The following is a 15,348-nucleotide window of genomic DNA, read 5'->3' as shown; positions in this document are numbered from 1 at the left end:
TAATTTGAAGAAAAGATTGCATTTGGGCAGCATTTGCTCTTGTAAATAATTTCAGTGTCAGTTACAGTCAAACCTGTAGTACTCGCAAATTGCTCTTGCTGCATAAGATCTACATCTTCCTGTTGCTGTTAAGTTTCTTGATCGTACACAGGATCCTCTATTGCATCTGTTACTGTTGGCATATCTTCTCCAGTACTGTCTTCATGTTCAGGTACTGGCATTGAAATATCACGTGTTGCAGTTGAAGAGTTTTTTATTGTTTGTTGGATAAGGTGTTTTTTCCAGTGGTTTGAGAAATGAAATTATTGGCTTTGACCTCTTAGCTGCAGCTGCTGCTTCATTCAGTTGTTTTTGCCATCTCTTGCTTGCACCACTTTCAAATCTCCTCTTCATAGTGATCTCTCTGGTCAATATGTAGCCTATCCACACTTGGAATATTCTGCTGTAAATAAGTAGCTTACCTACACTTGAAATCTCTTACTGTAGACGTACTCAAATGCTGAATGGTATACAAATGTTGAAAAGACTTAAAATGAAGAAATACTAATTAAGAACTAATTAAAATGAAATAGTCAGACATAATAAGGTTATTATCCTTATCACTGAATGAAAATTCAAGCCTACAAGGTATAACAGGCTGAGCTGAAGACAAAGGGATGACATATAGTAAACACAGACACAGATACAGACAGAGGGATAATGTCCAGAAATTTCAAACATGTGTGTCCTCACGAAACTCACTGTACAAGATTGTCCTCACAAATTTTCACCTTGAATCTGGGCCTATAGACTACAAAAGCCTATGATGATGACCAGGCTAGGGCTCAACCAATCAACCAGTCACCTCTTTTAGCTACCATATGATGACAATAATGAGGAATTCTCACACATAAATCATTCATTAGTCAACTAGATGTAACACTGTAAAGACACTAAAAGGTAACAATTTTCTACCTCTCAACACACACTTATCCAGCACCAGCCACTAGTAGTGGTTTGTTTATATAATCAGCTGATATGAGAGGACACATTCATCACAGTCTAATCTTGTGCCATCAGAACTGATATATTTTTATTAATATTATGAACATTTTAAACTCTTTAATGTGACAATCCATATCAGTTAACAAACCAATTATGTCTTTTACCAAATCACATCTCTTATTTGCTTAAATTTGCAGCTCTAAGCTGGGAGGCCTAGGCCAAATGTCGTGTGTCTCTTTCCCCCCACCCCAGATTGCCCCTGTAGGTACAATAAAGTCAACTTCCCAACTGATCATTTGCTACTGATATTTTACCTGTTTTAGTGGGCATTTCTCACTGATTAAGAGCAGCAAACTGCTGTCCGTTCCCCTCTCCTATTACAGATGGTGATTCGGTCAAACCACAGCATGCTATTCAGAGGAGAAAAATGCCCTGAAATGGGTCTGTGAGTGCTTAGCAAACATCATTGCAATTCTGAAAATGCTTTTACTGTCTGCTTTACATCAGCTTCCACCAAGAATACCTATAGAGTGGGCTTAATACATTGAAGTATAATCTTAAACCTCAACACAATAAGAAAAACACTGCAGCATAACACCAAATGAAGCACGATTGGATTCTTTTTAGGCTACTATGATGCACTTTTCTATCTGATGTACATCTCCTGGGTTTGATTTCATTCCTTAGGCTAAAAAAAAATCTTTAGACTTTGTTCTTAAACTGCTCTAGGTACTACTTGCCAGAGATATAAATGACCAGAATCGTCAACTAAAATTTACAAGGGGGTAAAACAGTTACGACATTTAGCTATATGTCTGAAAGAAAAACGTGTTTACTAAACACATCCTGTATTCAGAGCTTTTTATTGTGATGGAGTTTTAATAGAAAGGCATCATAGTGAATGAGGAGCTTAGAGATTTATATATCAAAAGAGAAAAATCTATACAAATGCTGAGTTTAATACATTTTGTGTTACTAAGCATTATGTAACTCAAATTTTAATGAAAGGTACAGATCCTGTCCCCCATTCCTTCCACGTTGCACTACTCTGACAGTACAAAGGGGATGGGAAGCTGACCTAACAGGACACAGGGGATTCCCATTGTGCTGGGAAAACCCCAGGTGACACAAAACTGGCATAACTAGCAGTTCAACATCAACCTCTGCTCCCACCACTGCCTCCCCTGAATATAACAGGTATGAGAGGACTTGTCTGGAGTGTGCTCTACTCCAGTAGTCTCAAACTGGTGAGACATCCCTTTGGGGCTGTTGCTTTTGGCCAATTTTAGAGCATCCCTGAGATCCTTTTTGCATGTGCCAGGGGCCAAGATATTCTATGAACAGCTGAAGTCTCACAGAATATCAGGGTTGGAAGGGACTTCATCTAGTCCAACCCCCTGCTCAAAGCAGGGCTAATCCCCAGACTAATTTTTACCCAAGTTCCCTAAATAGCTCCCTCAAAGATTGAATTCACTACCCTGGGTTTAGCAGGCCAATGCTCAAACCACTGAGCTATCCCTCCCCCCAGTTCTCAGAGCAGGATACAGAGATGGCACCCTATATAAACCCACTACACAAACCCATACCTCTCTCTTTTTTTTTGAGACTTTGCAGTTCAGACACAATACAGAATTCAGTCTTTACAGTTCACCCTACTGAAGGGAGACACTAATGTGCCCACAACAGAAATGAAAGTACTTGGAATGAGCCATCTCTTCAATCAAATATACAACACTATGCAACAATTAATATAGTAAGTAAAGAAAAATACTGTATCCTAATGACACTGTAGGCGAATTTTGGGTAAGCAGAATGTGTTATTCCAAATTTGAACGTGGCTAGGAAACTGGAAGTTACACTCTGACTTTAGGGAGTAGTGCCTTGGGATCTCAGATTTACATATCCTCCTCTAAAAAAAATGAAAAATGTCTTCTGCCAGTGTGATTTGTTGTTGTCCATGATTGGTTCTTTGAGGTTCCTAGCATCTCAAAGAGCCTAAAACTATCTTTGAGAGAATGTCAATATTAGAATTGTGCACTATTCAAATATTAAATACTCATCACATTTTCAGATTCTTCCGAGATAGAGAAGTAGTCATTTTATTCTTTGCCCTGAGAGTAAAGGCAATGCCTCTTTTGTTTATTGAGGAGACAAGCAAATATTTCAGAGCTACTGGTATAATGAAGCTTGTTAATGAGATATATATATCCTACTGTAAGAAGTTTTTTTTTAAAAGCTATTGCTATAAAACTTAAATTGGAAGGGAAATTGAAGCGTATCTTACCCTGCCCCCTGTCAAATATTTTTTTTAAAAGCAATCAAATTCTGTTTTGTAAATTACGGCAAATATTTTGTTTGCACTTCTCATCTTGACTATCCTAGTCATTACTGTGTGATTACCAGATACATCAGAAAGACTCACTGTCATATATAATGATGCAAAATAACCAGAGAATGTGAATTTGAAAGAAATACAGCTATTAAATGCATAGTTTATATTCACTGAGATTTATTAGGTCTTACTAAAATAAAAGTATATTAACTAGAATTATCAATCTAATCATCATACCAGGAAAAAAGTGCATATCTATCACTTTATGAAAAACATCAGACTGTTTCAAATGCATTTATGATGTAAAATATATCATGAGTATTGTTAATGAATAATATGTACTATAATATACCAGTATTACATGTGCTCAGAGGATTGTATAAAGAGGACTCTAAGTACCTAGATAGACTAGATACATAATAGCATCTATTCCCAAGTTGTTAGGTTGGATGCTAGGTATCTCCATAAGGCCACAATAAGGAAGGATCTTGCCCCTCAGGCTGCAGAGCTTCTCTGCTACTGTTAACCCAGCGTCTCTTTTCAACTCTTGTTGGAGATGAAATGCTTTAACTTAGGCACAGATACCCACTGCCTGTAGAGGGAAACATACCATAGGAGAATGGCAGGCAGAATCAGAGAGTGATAGATTTCATTTGAAATAGTGAAAAAATTTTTTGCCCCTGTTGGAGAGGTCCCTGGGATAGAGTCCTGAAGATCCCCTAATATTTTTTCCCTACATTACACATCCACGCAATTAAGAAACCTTACTATTGTTTAGGGTCTGAGGAGAACTGGACAAGACTTTGGTTAGTGCCTTTGGGTTTGTAATTCTCACATTCTAGAATCTAGATGTTACTATTATACCTAGCTAATAGAACTTTTCCTTAACTGGGGACAGGTTGCTTCTGGCAGATCCACAGTGCTTTTCTCATCCTTTAAAGACAACAAGAGCAACCCACTCAACCTCTGGTGGCCTGGTGCAGCAAGATACCATGACCATAAACCTTACAATCATGTCACCGTCAATGCTGTGTGATAGAAATGTCACCAAAGCTTTGCTTGGAACTACTCAAACTTAAAAAATCATTGCTACAATATTAATCATCATTGGAGAAAAAAGTAAGGATCAACAAAGTCAGTAGGGGCCAAAAAGAGCCTTATACTAGTCGTGAGTCTGACACAGCAACCACAGATTTATGATTTTGTCACATTGTCACCGTGTTGTACTGGTGCTATGTCAGTTTGTGAACTGTTAGTCACAATGCTTTCTGGTCAGCTCTGAGCACACCTTCGTCTTTCCAGACATGCACATAGCCTCCTTGAAAAGTTATCTTGAACCACGATACACAGAGGGAACAGTGCGGCTGACAAAGTCCCTTAATATCTTGATACAGAAGTTTTGTTATCTCGGTACAATACAAGCGTCTAGTATGTGAGAATTACACCCAAATGCTGAGAGAGAGTCCCAAGGAACCATTAAAACCATTATTTCTGTGTTTATTACAATCATACATCCCTATCCTTAAACAATTCCACAGACTCTCTCCAGTTCAGTTCACTTTTTTTTCTTAGCTGGAAATTCCCCATCAACTCTTGGGCCTTGTCTGTTTCTAGTCCTTTAACTACTTCAACTCATCTAGCACAGGCCTCCTCCCTGTATTTTCATACAATGGTGCAAAAGCCTCAGCTGCATTTTTCCTGCCATCTGGAACAGTCTTTCTATTTGAGTTTGTGGACCTGGTTCTGATCTCACCGGCATTAACAGAAAGCAATAGGCTTTCCACCAAAGTCAGTGGAGTTACACCGAGTAAGACTGGTGTGAGAATAGAATCTAGCTCTGTATCGTCAGTTCTTTTCATATGAAAACATATTTTCCCCATGCTTATGCCTCTTAACTTTTCTCCTTCTGCTATGTTCTGAAACAAATGTGATTTAATGAGGGACAGCAGTTTCATAACTATGCAGAGAATGACAGTAGTCAAACCTGGAGTTCATAGATATGTGAACTGCCATGGCTAAATTCAAATCCAAGAGGAGAGGTTACAGTCTCCTTACCAGCCATAGATGGAAGGCACTATTCTTCTTATACTAAAATAGATGTAAGAACACAAGAATGGCCATATTGGGTCAGACCAAAGGTCCATCAAGCCCAATATCCTGTCCTCTGACAGTGGCCAATGGCAGGTGCCCCAAAGGGAATGAACAGACAGATTATCAAGTGATCACCCAATGTCACCCAATCCCAGCTTCTGGCAAACAGAGGCTAGGGACACCATTCCTGCCCCTCCTGGCTAATAGCCATTGATGGACCTATCTTCCATGAATCTATCTAGATCCCTTTTGAACCCTGTTATAGTATTGGCCTTCACAACACCCTCTGGCAAGGAGTTCCAGAGGTTGACACTGTGTTGCATGAAAAAAGACTTTCTTGTGTTTGTTTTAAACCTGCTACCCATTAATTTCAGTTGGTGGCCTCTTATTCTTGTATTATGAGAAGGGGTAAATAACACTTCCTTATTTACTTTCTCTATACCACTCATGATTCTATCATATCCCCCATTAGTCACCTCTTTTCCAAGCTGAAAAGTCCCAGTCTTATTAATCTATGCAAAATAACAAAGTTTCCGAGAACCCTGGAGAGGTGGAAAACAGAATCCTCTGAGGTAACAATATGCACATCTAAATTAATGTATTTAGCACTTAGGTCTTTTGGTGGTGGATGCTCCATGAATACCATGGATGGTATTACAGCTTGCATGCAGCAAACCTGGAAAGAGCTTTGAATTGATAAATGAGGTCCAAATTCTGAGGTTGTTATTCATTTCTCACTCAGCCAAACACCCATTTATTTCAGTGAGAGTTTTGCCTAAGCAAGGACATCTTTGGTTCAGAAGATGGGATATAATCAAAATATTTAAACTGGTTTCCATTGAAATGGTGATTTTAAACTTTAAATATTCAACAGTTGTGTATGCTAGTGTGATGTTCATTTTCCAGGAAATAGCTTATTCTACATGGCTAAGGACATGAAGAAATTGGTGTTGTGGGATGTATATACAGACTTTTATTTCCAGTGAAAATTGGAGATGATCTGTCAGTCTAGATAAACTGCCTTTCATAGATTGCATCCTCTGCACGGGTCATGCAAACTGTTGATAGCCATCATTTTCTCTAGTAAGTCTATTTCATGCATTTCCAAGGTTTCTCTAATACCCTTTTTCATTTTTCAGTTGAAATAATGCTCATATAGTTGTTCTGTGGGTAGAACTGTGTAAATGTGAACTTGTGAGGAAATTTGCTCTGACACCTCAAACCGTAAGCAATTCTATTCTGTTTGTCCTGATGTATAAACTGATGTGCCTTGTGTTGTTTCACTTAGTCTTCTTGCTCTTGCCAGCAACCAATTTTAAAAGGCATCAGTCTGCAGAATCAAGGATGGAAATGTCACCCTTGAAAAACAAATTTGGGTAATATGGTCAATATATGAACTCCCTTTCTTTTAAAGAATAGTTTGATGAAACTATGAATTGCCAACGGTTTGTGCTGTGGTTTAGCAATTACCTATTTTAATTCTAATTGCTATATCCTCCATACAAAACAGGCAGCAGCCAGGAGTAATCTAAAGTTCTGAAGCACTCATAAAATAATCTATAATAATACTTAGTATTTATGTTTGGTTATTGGTATTTCTGTGGGTCTTATTGCTCTAGCATCTTAGCATCTATGAATATAGGTCCAGTTTTTTAAAGATATTTAGGCATGGTGGTGTTCAGCATTGCAATGACTAACTAATTTAGTAGCCAAAATCTCATTTTGAAAAGTGATTTAGGCATTTCAAAGCCTAGCTTCCATTGACTGTCTGGGATTTTGGCTCTTGAGTGCCAAAATTCCTTTTGAAAGTGAGATTTAGGCTCCTAAATTAGTGAGGAGTTGCAATGTTGAGGATCACCATGCCTAAATACCTGTAAAAATCTGGGCCTCAGCCCTTTACACCTTCAAAGAACTTTATAAATATATTCAAATTTGTATAGACTCCTGCTCCTACACTTGTAGGCCTGCAGGGGCCCAAAGCAACACAGGCAGAAGAATCAATTGATCAGGGAGAAAGAGCAATGTAAAAGATGTTCCCCCACCATACTCTGTTATTCTCCCAGACAGTGAAAGTCCTTGGCCATACCCAGTTAATTACACTGCGTGGCCTAAGTTCAGGCCCTAGTTTCTTAGACTTTGCAAGGGGGACCCTACCCTCTGCAGACCTCCTTATGTCTCTTCCACTGGGAGATCAAAAGGAAAATAAATGTTCTGACATACCTGAGACTAACTTCTTCCCGTAGCCAACTAAAAGGGGAAACGTCTTCAGGGCTTCTTACTTCTACATAGCAGTTTTCTAGGCATGCTTCTGGGTAGATAGCAGAATTGGTCTTATTCTGTTGGGCTTACTCTGGGAGTTCACTTCACTCCCCGTTGGGTTGGGGATGAGATACTCCTGGGTGGGAGATCCTGCAGCTTCAGGAGTCACTCCAGCCATTTTCTGCTCAGGCTGATCTCTCCCCCAAGCTGACTGCACAGTCCTTTCCAAAGGTTCATCGCTGCCATGCATGATTAACAGATCCAGAGCGGCAAGCCTAAGCCTGCACACACAGCCTGCCAGACCCCTTACTTCTCAATGTGGAATCTATATACCCCATTACATATCTTCCTCCTCAAAAGTGACACAGGGATGTCACCACCTCTGGTGGGCATTCTTTCCTTGTCCATTGTAGTGTCTGCACTCTGAGAAAAGAAATCAGTATTAGTATGAACATTGCCTGCCCAGTGAAGCACCTGGAATCAGTATGGTTGTAGGACTAGAGACCAACACACAATTCTTGCATTTGTGTCCTTCATGTGTAACTATTGGAGGGGTGCATGGTCCATAACCTGCAAGAAGGAGTTCTCTAATAGATAATCATGAGACACACTTCACTGCCAGTGCTTCCTTTTCCATTACTGGGTAGGCCTTTTCCCATGGAAATAACTATAGACTCAAATACACTATGGGATGTTCCTCTCCATCAGAGATCTAGGAGAGCACTGCTCCAGTCTCACATCTGACTTCAGCATATGGGAGCCTCGTCTGTGCCTTCTGGGGGTCAGCTCTCCAACTCCACTGGCACTCACCTGTAGGTCTATGCATCCTCTGCTCACGCTCTCTCTCTCTCGCTCTCTCTCTCCCTCTCTCTGCAGGTTAGCGATAGGCGGAGTCCAGCTTCCAAACACTTCCCTGGAATATTCAGCCCCTGTACCACTGTACACTCACAGTACTCACTGATTTGCTTCTCAAAGGAACAGCACACCCCAACTTACCAGTTGCATCTCAGAGCACCATACACACATAGCACTTAGATATGTTTATAGTGACAATGAGTAAAAATTTATTTAACAAAGCATAGAGAGTCCAGTGGCAGCAAGAAGTACTGAAAACAAAGCGTTACATATAAAATAACATCTAGAGGTTAGATTTAATTAACAAGATACTATCATGTCTAATAAAGTATTGATTACCAGGGCTTGCTAGTTAGGCAGGCTCTGAATCCTTTTGCATGAGACAAATCATACTGTTAGCTTGTCTCCTAGGTGCAGGATCCAGAGTCTACCTCTGCATTCCCAGATATACCCCCACAATCCTTTGTCTTTAATCGTAAACAGGATCCCCCTCCTGCTATTTATTTTTTCCTGTGCATTTTCCCTGCATATTTCACAATTTCTCAACTAGTTTCAGGCTCACTGTTCAAACAGGCCTTCAGTGTGAGATATGCAATGCCAGTACACACATCACCAAACAGAACATAATTTTCAGTATTGCTGGATAACATCATAAATATTATCCCTACATACATTTTGCAATGATTATGAAGACCACAGGGTGACTGACTCTCTCAGTAGAGACTTTACATGCTACCTTTGGTGAACTGAAGATGCATCTATCTGACCCAGTAAAACTCTGTGCATCTCTTGCACCTTCTATCAGTTAACACCAAGAGGTTTCAGAGTCACAACTCCCACACTCTAAGCTGTTTTTTTTTAAATGAGCTTCTCCACAGAAGGGGCAGCCTAGCATACTTTCCTTCATTATAGTAACATTCTAAATTTTAATTTTTTAACCACTTTTTAGTGAACTTCCTGGCATACTCCTCTCCCAACAGGCCCTTCTTTAGAGTCTTGTCCTAGGATATGGTTTGATTGTTGACCGAAATAGAGGCTAAGATTAAAGTGGCCCAGATTTTTCGGTCTTAGGTTCATCCCCTACCTGTATCTATCACCAAGGGGTTGTATTTTTACAGAAGACTTCTTTGAAATAAAGGTACAACAGAGTTTATTAAAGGGAGGTAATGGCAAGGACTCCCAAAATAACTAATTTGACAACAAGCAGATAACAAAACAAGGCAGGCTGTAATAATAGGGAACTGTACAGACAAACACGCAATGATTACAATATCATCTTCAGCAGCTTGAAGTACTGATGTCCTTTTTCTCCTTAGGTTGGTACGGCACACCAGGACCACTGGATCCCCTGGATGGAAGCAGGATCTTAAGGCAGGTCTGGATGAGCTTCTCTCAGGTAAGTTGTTAAACTCCCCCTCCCTCTACCTGCATTGTCGTGCCTACTTAAAGTAGCCCATGTGGGGCGAATGGCCTACCCTTAATTGTCAGTTCTGCACTTTGTCACTCAGGCAGGCAGCCCTGATCTGATCTGAACACTGCCTTATATAGACTTTTGGTTACTAGGCAGATTAGATGATTGACAGCCACTGTCTTTCCCGCCTAAACATGGAAAAGGCTCCAAACTGGAGTGGAGTGGGAACAAGAAGGCTCACAAACATGGACGCCTAGTTGTCCTTTAGAGGATCCGAGATGGCCTTAGGATTTTTACCTCTACATGATGATTCATGGTGTACATTGTCCCAGTGATACTGCTACTGACATAATAACATAGGTTGCAAATTCTTGAGTTCTTATTATCTCTGCAGTATATCATTTCCTCATGTTAACTGAATGGGAGAGGAAGAAGAAGGAGACAGGCTGATCAATAATGCTCATTAGTATGGCTGTTCCCCTCAAGACTTAACACCACCATGTCCTATTCTTTAGGAGCTTCTCTGATGGCCAACTACCTAGTGACACTCGAGGCTGCTAAAATAATCCTCCAGTTTGGGTTTGTTTGATGAGTCAGAAGAGCCTGCAGAGTCTTTGAGAAGGATTCTCAGGGTTTCCAATACATTTTCTCTTTGGTAGATTTTCTTTCTTTCATTTTGGTTTCAGACAAAAGTTGGAACTTTATATCTACCTCACTAGCTCCCATAGCAGAGGGCTGGGCAGATAACATTTCACCAAATGACAAAGAAATGCATACAAAAAATAAAAAACATGAATTAGGAAAGAGATAGTTAAGGAAGCTTATGAGGGGTTCAAATATGGTAGCTTTGGTGTCTGGACTGGGATGTAGGCAGTTTGACCTAGTGGTTAGAACCAGAGCCCAGCATAGTGGTGGGAGTCAGAGCCCCGGAGTTAGGAGACAGAACCATGGCCAAAACTGGAGTCAGGCACCAGGAATCAAGCCAAGGCTTAGACCCCAAGTCAGCAGTCATAGCCAGAGTGGGAAGCCAGGTAAGGGAGTAGAGCTGGGAAAGACTGGAGCAGCACTGGCACAGGATAGGAGCAGGACAGAAACAAGCAGGAATGAGGCCTTGTTCCTGTCCTGCTCCTTCCCTGGCACAAATCTTATTTGCTGTGTGTCCGTAAAAACAAAACAAAGGCCCAGATCTTCAGGTGGTTTAAATGGATATAGCTCTGTTTGCTTCTGTTCAGCTACACTAATGTGCACCAGCTGAGGAAGTGGTCCAAAGTATTTAGATGGTTGTTTCTTGTCTTAGCCCTCGTCCAGACTAACCCGCGGCATCGGCGGGTTAAAATCGATTGCTCGGGGATCGATATATCGCGTCTAGTCTGGACGCGGTGTATCGATCCCCGAGCGCGCTTACATCGATTCCGGAACTCCATCAATCCGAACGGAGTTCCGGAATCGACGCGGAGAGCCGCGGACATCGATGCCGCGCCGTCCAGACTGGTGAGTACCTCGATTTTAGAAATTCGACTTCAGCTACGTTATTCACGTAGCTGAAGTTGCGTATCTAAAATCGATTTTAATTCCTAGTCTGGACGCAAACTTAGTGTTTGGTAGTTGTGATTTTACTATGAGTATGTCTTAAAGTGTGGTGGAGTCATACAACCAGAGCTCAGTTAGAACATTCAAGAACACAACTATATCTTTCTTATCCTTCTTTGGTATCTTGTGGTTAGCTGTAGATCTGTAGGAGATTTAAACCTATTGTGCCTAATATTCAAAACAGCAACCCAAATGTATTCTCCACATTCCTATTTTACATTCCCTGCACATACTGCATTGGTTTTGTGAAGCCACTGTAGCTAGTTAAGAACACGGCATGAAATAAAGCAATCCCTGCTCAGGCAAAGAATATTTTATAGACCTAATGCTGAGCAATATATGCACTGCTGTGCTGTATAACACACAGAAAATAAGTACATCTAGAAACATATATACAAATATTTCAGTTTGGTCTCAGAATTCAAACACCAACACTGGTATTAGACATGTAAGAGCATTCTGGGTACTGGCATGTAAATGTGCACAACACCGGTCCCAGTTTGCTCTGGAATTCCCAAGTTCAGTCTCGAAACAATAAAGAATCCTTGGAATGGATGTAGTTCACCTAGGCGAGCTATTCAGCCTTTCAGTCCTGTTATGGATCACCAGTATCATAAAGCATCCTGACCTGTGAAGATGGATATTTAGTGCAATCCACATTCAATACAACTCAGAAGGTGATAAATTGAAAGCTTTTTCAAATGTTCACCTGTAAACACTTACTTGACTGTGTCTTACATGTAATATTCAGCTTCAGTGGATTATTCATCTGGTAGAACCTCACTTGGGCACTTTTGGAACCTTCATACGCATGCAATCCACTAGTGTGCACTACAGATCTTCCTTTATGCTTGATCTTGAGCCCTTGAGTCTATTCCAGCTCTCAGCTAGAGAGTCTGGCTCTATAGCTCAAGCTGCAGAGCTTTAGGCTCTAGAGGGTCACAATTCAAATCCCTGGCCAAGATGGCAGCCGTCAAAGTGATAGATTCTAAGGCCAGAAGGGACCACTTTTATCATCTAGTCTGACACTCTTCCACAGCATATATAGAATTTCCTCAAAATAATTCTTGTTTGAACTAATGTATATGTTTTAGAAAAAATATCCAGTCTTGATTTAAATGTTGCCAATTATGTAGAATACACCACAGCTCTTGGTAAATTTCCCCTACATTGGCAGGGGCACTTTCTGAAATTTTAACTGCTGTGGGCCTCAAACTCAGGACAAGCTTCTTTTGATCAGTGGAAGTATGTAACCCACTCATGAGCGTGCAGTATAGTCCCTCCTTTATCCAATTCACAGAGGTCTGTTACAGCCCTATCTAGAGAGTCTTAGCTCTACTCATTTGACAGTTGCCATCTTGGTCAGCACCAGGGACTGACCTAGGGATCCCCAGAGCTAAATGCATATGCTGCTACAGCGTGAGCCAAAGCCCCATAGCTGAAGTCAGTAACAGTCATATGCTCTGTGAAGGACATGTAATACACACTCACAAGTGAGTGCATGTATCCAGTCTTTACAGAGTGATGTTAGTCCTGGTGATTGCCCAGAAGACTGAGGTCTTCAACTTAAACACAGGATAGATACAATATAGGTAGCAGCAGTGAAAGGTATCCTACACTGCCCCACACTACAAATGTACAATTCCACACTAGAAGAAATGCCTCTAGGAATAAGAGGAACTGTCAACAAAGCTGCCAGTTTAAATGGTGGTTCCACTGATAATGGCAATGGTCCATGTCTACTAAGAGCTAAGCTGACCAAAAACTTATTTCCCATATTTTTATTTTTAGATTTTTTTTTTAAACTGACCCACAATTTACATGCTTTCTGGTCTAAATTGATGCAAATAAACTCTGAACATATTGTCCTCCAGGCTACATTTTTATTCTTGCAGACTTGGATAACCCCACCTGGGGAGCTTCAGGCAAGCTTTGTAAAATATCCTCCATTGCCAATAGATATTACAAATTGCCAGTCATTTTCTAAGAGGCATAGTTCAAGCAGGTTTCTTCCACTGGCAGCCTTTTATATCCTTTTGTTTGATGGTTATTTTATGCTCTGTTTCAGTGTGTTGATGGTACTGTCAACTTTCTGCTTTCCACAACACTATGTGATTAATTCAAGAGACAGATCTATGACTACAGTAGTAGAATCACATGATACTCTATGCGTGAGGAAAAAATCAGAAAAGACAAAGAGCACCAGGATCTACGTAACTTTTCTTCTTGCCTATTGTATTCTTTTTTCTCTTGACAGAATGTATCATGTTTTCTAATGTTATAATCATAGATCCATATCTTCTATGTAATTATATAACCAATGCATTTCCAGACCATGGTCCAGAAACATTAACAACAAACAACAATAATAGCAATGGCAATTAAAGCTTTCTTTTTAGCCACAAAGTAGTCATGGGAAGAATCAAAGAAACCATATATCTCACTACTCATCTGAATGAATCTCACCTAGATCATGACGATATTTGCACAGAGCCTCATCCTGGTTGATACCATTTCAGCATCCCTGGTAATTGTCATATTGTTGAAGTTGTACACATAGAAAAGTGTTCCCTGAGGTAGTTGGGACAAAGATAATTAGAGGCTTTATATGGACTTCAGCCTTCTAGGAGATTGACTTGCAGCATGAGCTGAAATGAGAGGAAGAAAGGAACAAAGAATCCTGTGGCACCTTATAGACTAACAGACGTTTTGGAGCATGAGCTTTCGTGGGTGAATACCCACTTCCTCAGATGCATGTAATGGAAATATCAGGGGCAGGTATATATATGTGTGCTAGCAAGCAAGCTAGAGATAACGAGGTCAGTTCAATCAGGGAGGATGAGGCCCTGTTCTAGTAGTTGAGGTGTGAAAACCAAGAGAGGAGAAACTGGTTCTGTAATTGGCAAGCCATTCACAGTCTTTGTTCAATGCTGAGCTGATGGTGTCAAATTTGCAGATGAACTGAAGCTCAGCAGTTTCTCTTTGAAGTCTGGTCCTGAAGTTTTTTTGCTGCAGGATGGCCACCTTAAGGTCTGCTATAGTGTGGCCAGGGAGGTTGAAGTGCTCTCCTACAGGTTTTTGTATATTGCCATTCCTAATGTCTGATTTGTGTCCATTTATCCTTTTCCGTAGAGACTGTCCAGTTTGGCCGATGTACATAGCAGAGGGGCATTGCTGGCATATGATGGCATATATTACATTGGTGGATGTGCAGGTGAATGAACCAGTGATGGTGTGGCTGATCTGGTTAGGTCCTGTGATGGTGTCGCTGGTGTAGATATGTGGGCAGAGTTGGCATCGAGGTTTGTTGCATGGATTGGTTCCTGAGCTAGAGTTATTATGGTGTGGTGTGCAGTTACTGGTGAGAATATGTTTCAGGTTGGCAGGTTGTCTGTGGGCAAGGATTGGCCTGCCACCCAAGGCCTGTGAAAGAGTGGGATCATTGTCCAAGATGGGTTGTAGATCCTTGATGATGCGTTGGAGGGGTTTTAGCTGGGGGCTGTATGTGATGGCCAGTGGAGTCCTGTTGGTTTCTCTCTTGGGTATGTCTTGCAGTAGGAGGCTTCTGGGTACACGTCTGGCTCTGTTGATCTGTTTCCTTATTTCCTCGTGCGGGTATTGTAGTTTTGAGAATGCTTGGTGGAGATTTTGTAGGTGTTGGTCTCTGTCTGAGGGGTCAGAGCAGATGCGGTTGTACCTCAGTGCTTGGCTGTAGACAATGGATCGTGTGATGTGCCCGGGATGGAAGCTGGAGGCATGAAGGTAGGCATAGCGGTCGGTGGGTTTTCGATATAGGGTGGTGTTAATGTGACCATCACTTATTTGC

Source organism: Gopherus flavomarginatus, chromosome 5 (genome assembly GCF_025201925.1).
Source record: "Gopherus flavomarginatus isolate rGopFla2 chromosome 5, rGopFla2.mat.asm, whole genome shotgun sequence".
NCBI lineage: Eukaryota > Metazoa > Chordata > Testudines > Testudinidae > Gopherus > Gopherus flavomarginatus.
The sequence above is the reverse complement of the archived record's forward strand: the minus strand, read 5'-3'. Positions refer to the sequence as shown.